This window comes from Silene latifolia, chromosome 7 (assembly GCF_048544455.1).
Source record: "Silene latifolia isolate original U9 population chromosome 7, ASM4854445v1, whole genome shotgun sequence".
NCBI lineage: Eukaryota > Viridiplantae > Streptophyta > Magnoliopsida > Caryophyllales > Caryophyllaceae > Silene > Silene latifolia.
In genome coordinates, this window is record NC_133532.1 from 87,289,337 (window position 1) to 87,297,263 (window position 7,927).

Genomic DNA, 7,927 nt, shown 5'->3' on the forward strand with positions numbered 1-7,927 from the left:
TGTACATTGAGGACAATGTCCAAAATAAAGTGGGGGATGGGAATTTATATTTCAAAATGCATAAAAATTGAAAAATTTCGAAAAATCACAAAAATATGTCTTTTAATTTCATAAAAACAAAACCCATAAAAATTTGGAAAATTTAAAAATCCAAAAACATGTTCATTTCCTTTGTAGCGTAGTCTTGTATATATTGTTTTGTATATATTATGTTTGTCTATCCTTGTTCACATTAATTGACTACGCCACATCCGAGACATGAGGATATTGAAGACCGCATGGTATGATCTTTCCAATCTCCTTTTTCCTCTTTATGTTAATGACTATGTGGCTTTATTTTGATTGATGCGGTATAAACAATGTGAATTTAGGATTGCATTTAGTTTATTTGGCATATTAGTTGGTAGAATCATATGCATTGGTATGTTTATATGTTAGTTGCATCATGGCATGTAGTTGCATGTTAGAAAAATTTTTGTGAAACCGTCTATTTGGGAAGCTTGACAAGTGTATATAGGCCCTAGTAGATGCCCTTTGTTCTTAAGACTTTGCTTGTTAGAATACTTGTAAAACACCCTAGGATGTGTCATGCTAGTATCCTTTGACCCATGGTTTAAGGCCGAGTCAAGAGTACCTTGTGGTGTGATAACTCCTTGGCTACCGTTTATTCTAAGGTGACCCTTGAAACCATGCATCCATCATTCATCCATGTTCTACCATATATTTTTGTCATCAAAGGGAATGGGCACAAAAAGAAATCAATTTGAGTTCAATGAAATGAAAAGTGAAAGAAAGTTTGCAAAAATGCATCAAATGAAAAGAGGAGCAAAAATAGAACTCCTAAGCTTCAAATACAAGGCACCCTCGTTACTAATTGGGGTGACTTTGAAAATATTCAAAAAGAAATGCAAAAAGTTGTCAAGTATTGAAATGCCAAAAATAAAAAAGAAATGGCAAAGAAAGTGTTCTCAAATGTCAAATGCCACAAGAAATTGGAGGGAAAAACAAAAACAAAAGCAAACTCCCAAAGTGAAACTCAAATATCTATTGATCCCTTTATCCATCGTATCCATTTTTGTGCATGGTAGAGAGGGGACGACCCTTCTTCTTGTCTAGGCAAGAGGGGGAATTCCGCGATCCTCCAGTGTTTCTAACACCATAGGGAGTCTACTCTTGACAAAAGCATTTAACGATTGAGGACAAAGGTACCCTAGCTTGACACAATTTGGAGGTGATTTATTGGTATCCTTCTAGGCTTAGTAGTTTGAACAAATTGTATCTATGAAGGAGTGTGTACCCTTGAATTGCTTCCCTTGTAGATAATTTCCGCCACTTAGATGAGGAAAGTGGCTATTCTTTTGTAGATGCATCCATTACTTGATTTTGTGTGCTTAATGATTGGATGTGTCCCCATTTTGGCAAGACCCACCTTGCCTTGCAAAAAGGCATCCTACCTCATGGTTGTCTTGTTGTGAGTTGAAGGGGCGGAGTGAGACCCGCTAATTGTCTCATATCGGTTATATTAGTAGATAGTTTAAATAAAGGTATAGTTTTAGTCACCTCTTTACTCGGGACGAGTAAAGGTTCGGTTTGGGGATATTTGATGTGAACATTATTTGCGCACATTTAGTCCCCTAATTGAGCCTATTTTGCATACTATTATAACATTTCATGGCCATTTTATCCGTCAAAACCTTCCTATTTGCTTTTCTATCGCATTTCATATGTTTTGTAGAAAAGGAGATAATAAGGCGGAAATTCCCGTCTTTCGTGCACATTTGGAAGCTACATGACGATAATAGATGGACTAGTATGAAGAGGAAGCAAGGACTAAAGACCAATCCCGCAAGAATAAAATGGAAATGAGCAAAAAGGGAAGAAAAGAAGAAAAACCACTGCTGAAGAACAATCCGAGCGGATTGTCTCAAATCCGCCCGTCTCCACTGAACAATCCGAGCGTCCTGCTCTGAATCCGCTCGGATTCCTTCACCCAAATCCGCCCGGATTCTCTTGAATCCGCTCGGATTCCTTTGCCAGATTCCGCCCGTCCTGACCCCAATACGCACGGATTGTCTTCTTCAAGCTACGAAAAGAGAAGCCGTTCTCTCAGAAAATACCGGGTCCTCCTTGCTCAACTTAAAAAGTGTAATTACTAGTTTAGCCCTTAGTTAACCCTAATGCATCCTCCCTAATTTTCACTATAAATACCCCATTTGTAATAATCAAACAATCAAGTTTTATTAGATTAGAATCAAGTTTTATTAGATTAGAATCAAGTTTTATTAGATTAGAAAACTCTCTTAGATTAGATTAGGAGTAGATTAGAATAAATTACTCTTTAATCTTTCCACAAATTACACATTAATCTCTCTTTAATTATTGTTCAAGTTTATTATTCAAGTTTATTATTGGGTAATTGAAGATTATTGGGTTATTATCGGGAGATTGACAACCTTCCATCAATCATCAAGTTCTTCTATTATTCTTTGCATTATTATTTGGATCATCTTAAGTTGGTATAATTCCTTTACTCTTTAATCTTTATTGTTCATTTCTTCATTCTATTATCATGTTTATACTTGTTGTGATGATTGACACCATTAATGACATGTTTCCCATGATAATGAGTGAGTAGTCTCTTGCTAGGATTAGTGGGTAATTAGGGGAAACCAACATGGGATTGATTCATGCTTAATCTAATATGTTCACATGATTAAATTGCTTGCTTGTTGTGATGTCAACTTTATGCACATGTTATGTTTGATGAAATGCTAAGCCTATGAATCCTTGCATTTTTACCATCTCTTATCTACTTAACTTGACTTGTAAGACATAAACCAACTCGAGTCTTGTTAGACCATGCATAGAAGTTGAATAGGAGGAAAGTAAGTCGACTTGTAGGTGTTGTACAATCTAATCAATTCGGCTCCGGGACCCAACTCTTCCTATGAACCGTAAGATATAACCCAACTCGGTTCCTCCACAACATTAATTGCTTGCAACCTTGTAAACATGTTTGTATGATCAAAACCATGAATTCCCCTATGCCCCCATGATATCCTAGCACTTTTAACCATTTGTTTACATCCTTCCTTTTATTGTTTGTTTTATTATATTGCTTGCATTAGTTTAGACACAACTACAAACCCAAACAAATCGTGACACTAGCATAAATTGAGATAGATAGACTTAGAACCCAAAGCACACCGTCCCATGGATCGACCTCGACTTACCGCTAACTAGTTGTTTGTTGAGTATTATAAATATGTTTGATTGAGAGCCCCAACGACACTCCACATCAATATCATCTTCATTATCGTCCTAAATTCCATGGATTTCATTCCCACTCAGGATAATGTATGGTGTGCAATCGATACCAAAATCCCCAAATCAAACTTCGTTCTCGGGATTGGAAGGTATTTTGAACAATCAATGAACTCCTTTCCTACAAAGAAACGCTTTAGGCGACAAACGGGCCGGATCAAATGGGTCATATCAATATTGTCTTTGACAAATACGACATTCGTGTGATCACCAAATGGGTTGGTCACGTTGTTGGGTTTGACCATCGGGATTGGGAGTGTTCCACTATCGATCATATATTGTATTTCATGTTTGAGACGGAAACAGTTTTCCGTGTCATGCCCCTTGCCTTGATGGTATGCACAGTATGCATCAGGCTTGTACCATTTATTTCGTTGTTCCAACGGTGGTTCAGGAGTTGGGCCAATGGGGTTCAATTTCCCTTGGGCCATGAGTCTTTCTAAGGCGTGTGTGTAGGTATACCCTATGTCAGTAAATACTCTTGGACTTGAGTGTTGAAGCCTTTTGGAAGTTCTTCCTATAAGGCTAATAACTTGAATATGGTTGGCACTAGCATCTGCCTTTGATTTAGAGGAGGAGGCCCAATATACCCCTTTGGTTTCTCCATCTCAGTAGCTCGGAGGTCATCTTCGATTTTCCTCCCACACCTTGTCAATTCTTTGAAAGTGCTAAAGTTTTGATACTTTAATACATCACGGTAGATGGGTCGGATATTCTTCACAAACTTGTCTACCATTTCTGTTTCTTCGGGTTTTCTGGCTATCTTTACGCTTTCTGTGCGCCATCGGGCCAGGAAATCAGTGAACCCTTCCTTTTCATTTTGAGTCATAACTTCCAGAGTCCTCATAGTGTTTTGGATCTCTGCGTTATCAGCATAATGTTTTTAAAATTCCACGATGATGTCCTCAAACGTGGGGTAGTTCTTCAGTTTAAGGTTATAGAACTAGGCCCTTAGGTGTTCCCCCAAAGACTGAGCAAAGATGGCAGAGAGCATACTTGCAGGTAGACCTTTTAGGGCAAGGTACTCTTTGTAGGATGTACCGAATATGTTGGAGAGGGTCCTCGGTTCCTTTAAACTATGGCATGTCAGTGAGCATAAAGTTCTTAGGGAGTTCATCTTGGATCGGAGCATAGGTCCTGGACTTCTCATAAAGGATGCTCTCTCCCTGAGAGAGCTTCATTTGATATTCATTAAGCTTGAACCACTTTTCTAATTAAGTCATTTATGGTGGGGTAGGCACACTGTTTTCCCCATTGAGCTTAGCCTCAATGACTGCCAATCGAGTCATCGTCAACTCCAAAGTCTCACTCAGCTTAATGACGGCAACTTCCATTACTTTCTTTCGGGTTTGAGGCGGCCTTTCTACAAGAAAAACTCCAAACCAATCAATACATAATTTAAAAATCCCTAGCACAAACAAGGATTCGACTCACAGACTTGACCTTTGACTCAAACTTGACTCAAAGACAGAACTAGACCCGGAAAATGAGCAAGGTGGCTCACTTGTAAAAGGTCACAAGGGAGAGGGGTCTAGACCTAACAAGGGCTATGATCGACTCGACTCAACTAACTTCTTCACTAGGACTTGACATCGATTTGGTGTGACTAACCCGTGATTGAACCAGACATGGTTCATAGGCTCATGGAAAACGTCCTAAGTGGTCTAAATTGGACAGTTTGGTGGTTTGACTTTGACCAAATGGTCGACTTACTTGACTTGGACCCAAGATGTGGCTTGGGTGACCCTTTAGGGTCGTGTACTAGACACGGTTCACTTGAACCCTTAACATGACTAGAATTGACTCGAAAAATATTTTATGCTCTTGAAAGGTGAGAAATCCTTTCGGATTTTATTTGAAAATGGATGATTTGAAAATGAGATTTTAAATGGGCAGCATGCCGGCTATAAAAAGCTCATTTTGGTTGAAGAACCTACATCTATTTCGGCAGCATTCCGATTTTGAAAACATGCTTGATTTGAAGATGTTTTCGAAAAAAAAAGAGTTTGACAAAACAGCTTGAATTTTTCGAAAAAGCATGGAGGATGATCACATAGCACATAAGCATTCGCATATTAATCGTGCATGAACCTAGACTCTTCGAAGTCTCGGTCGGTCCTCTAATTGGGTATATGTCAATGATCCACCTTATCAAGGAAAGTCAAACCTCCCATAAGCAGAAGTGTGAAATATGGTAAGAGCAAGTACTTAAATATCTCGGCGGTACCATGTTGATATTTAAATCGGCATAGTGGACATCACCTCCTAACCATTAAAATCGACCCAATGGGTGAGTTGGTCATCCTAAAGTCTCAAATGGGTAAACCATGTATGCGAAACAAATCATAGTGTTAGTCCTATTAGCCATCATTTTCCTTTTCAAGTTACAACTCCCCAGCGGAGTCGCCAAAATGTGGATGTGGAGATTTGATTGTATATCCATGGGGTTGAAAATCGTTTGGAGTCGCCACCAAATTTAAGAAAATTTGGGAACCATTTAGAAAAACGAGATTTGAGTTTGTTGCTGAAAGTACGTGATGGGAAGTTTGTTAATAAAACACCCACCCCCGCCCGTTGCAATAACGGCCTTTACTTGGGACTATGATGGCTAATTGGACAAGACTACGATTGTTGTATGAGAGTGCAAAATACCATTTTAAACCTAACAAGTGAGCTTGGTTTCTAATTTTTTAATACATCTAATCTACTTTGTCCAAGTGATTTAGCATTTGAGATTGATTTGACGTATGCTAACAAGCATTCTTAAACATGGCTTATATGGGAGTGGGGGAGCCGTGGTGGAACTAGCTATTACAACCCAGACGATTCTCGTCGACTCGATTTGCAAACAATTGAATTAAAGATACAACTCGATCTAAATACAATTGCTAAACATGACATATGACACACGACACAAAATAGCCTACTTAGGCATTGGAATTCGTGCCATATGGTGAGGCCACGGCTCACATGGACTTCATCCTTGGCCTCATCATCGTTTTGCGCACTCACTTCGATTTAATTGATTAAATACTTTAATTTAACCAACTAAAACAAAGGTTTTGTAAAATCATTTTGACTCAAAATAAAGGACTAACTTGACCCATATTTTAAAGTACAATTTACATTCTTTAAAATAATTTACAATAATTACAACGATTAAATTACAATAACGATTGAAATAAAACAACAATAATTAAACAAACGGAAACAAAACCGAACCAACGTGGCATGAAGGCCGAGACAAAAGGGCACGGGGGCCGAGGCATCACACGGCCAAAACAGGTGGTCAATGTTGACTATTCTAGTCATCGAGGGTCAAGAATCGGACGCTAAGCACGCGCAACTCAGCTATTGAGAAATCGTCATAAGATGGGATGAATTAAATAAATTCTTTAAATAAATTCATTTAAATCGTCCTATGTCGGGTTTTGTATGACCTATGAATGTCTAATTCATTTAGCATGCTTTCTACATATTAATTAGGCCAAGTTACGTTTTAGCAACGAGAAACGATACAAAATAACATACATGCATCATAAATGAACTAAAACAAATCTAACATGTGAATTAATCTTAACTATTTCATAACTAAAATTAAAACAAATCATTAAACATGTGAATTAAACTAATTACTTTGTAATTAACTTTAAACAAATGTAAATCATGTGAGAATGAATTAAACTAAATAAAATTCATTTTAACTAATTTAAAACATGTGATCGTCATACAATTAACAAATTGTTTCATTTTATAATTTAAACATGATAATTATTCTAACTAACATGTTATCGTCATAAATTGAAAACAAACATGTGATTAACATACTATTTATTCTAAACAGCAATTAAACCATTATTAACATCATAATTATGAAACATTAACTAATGAAACGATAATTAACGAACGATGCAAAAAACGAGATAAAAAGGGCCATAAGGCCGTGACATACACGAGACAAAAGAGGAAGAAAGAGATGGGATTTTGTGCACCCTCAACTTACATGTAAACTTGAACACCACTCGGGATCTCGTATGCAAGTGTTGCTTAGAAGACGCGTCTTCGACGATTGTAAAACAAAAATTAAAACAATTTAACAAAATCAATTTCGAAAAACAAAACAATTTTCTCGCGTAAAAAGCACTTCGTGCAACAATTTTCAAACGAAGATTGTGACTTTGTTTCTTACTCAAAATTCGTTCCGAAAGATGTTCTGGAATCCTTAGACTCCAAAGATTCAAACTTTAGCAAAAAACAGAGGTAAAAATGGTTAAAACACGACTCAAAATGAACAAAAACAGGTGCTGTCCAGAACGCGAGAGAACACGAATAAGGAAGAAAATGGGTGCTCTAATGTTTGTCTAATCTCTTGTGTGAACTTTGTACTTTGTTTCTGGGTATGATAGGACTCTAGGGTTTCTTTTTTATGTGAGAAAATAAGGCAATTGCTAGGGTTTTGAGAGCTCTCAAAACCATGTTCTTTCGCCCCCTTTTTCGGTGTTCATCTGTGTGGCTTATATAGGAAAAGGGAATAGGGGTGCTAGGGTTCGGTAATTGGCTGCTTAGGGTTCTAAAAACATTGCTTGAGGAAGGGGTAGGAGTG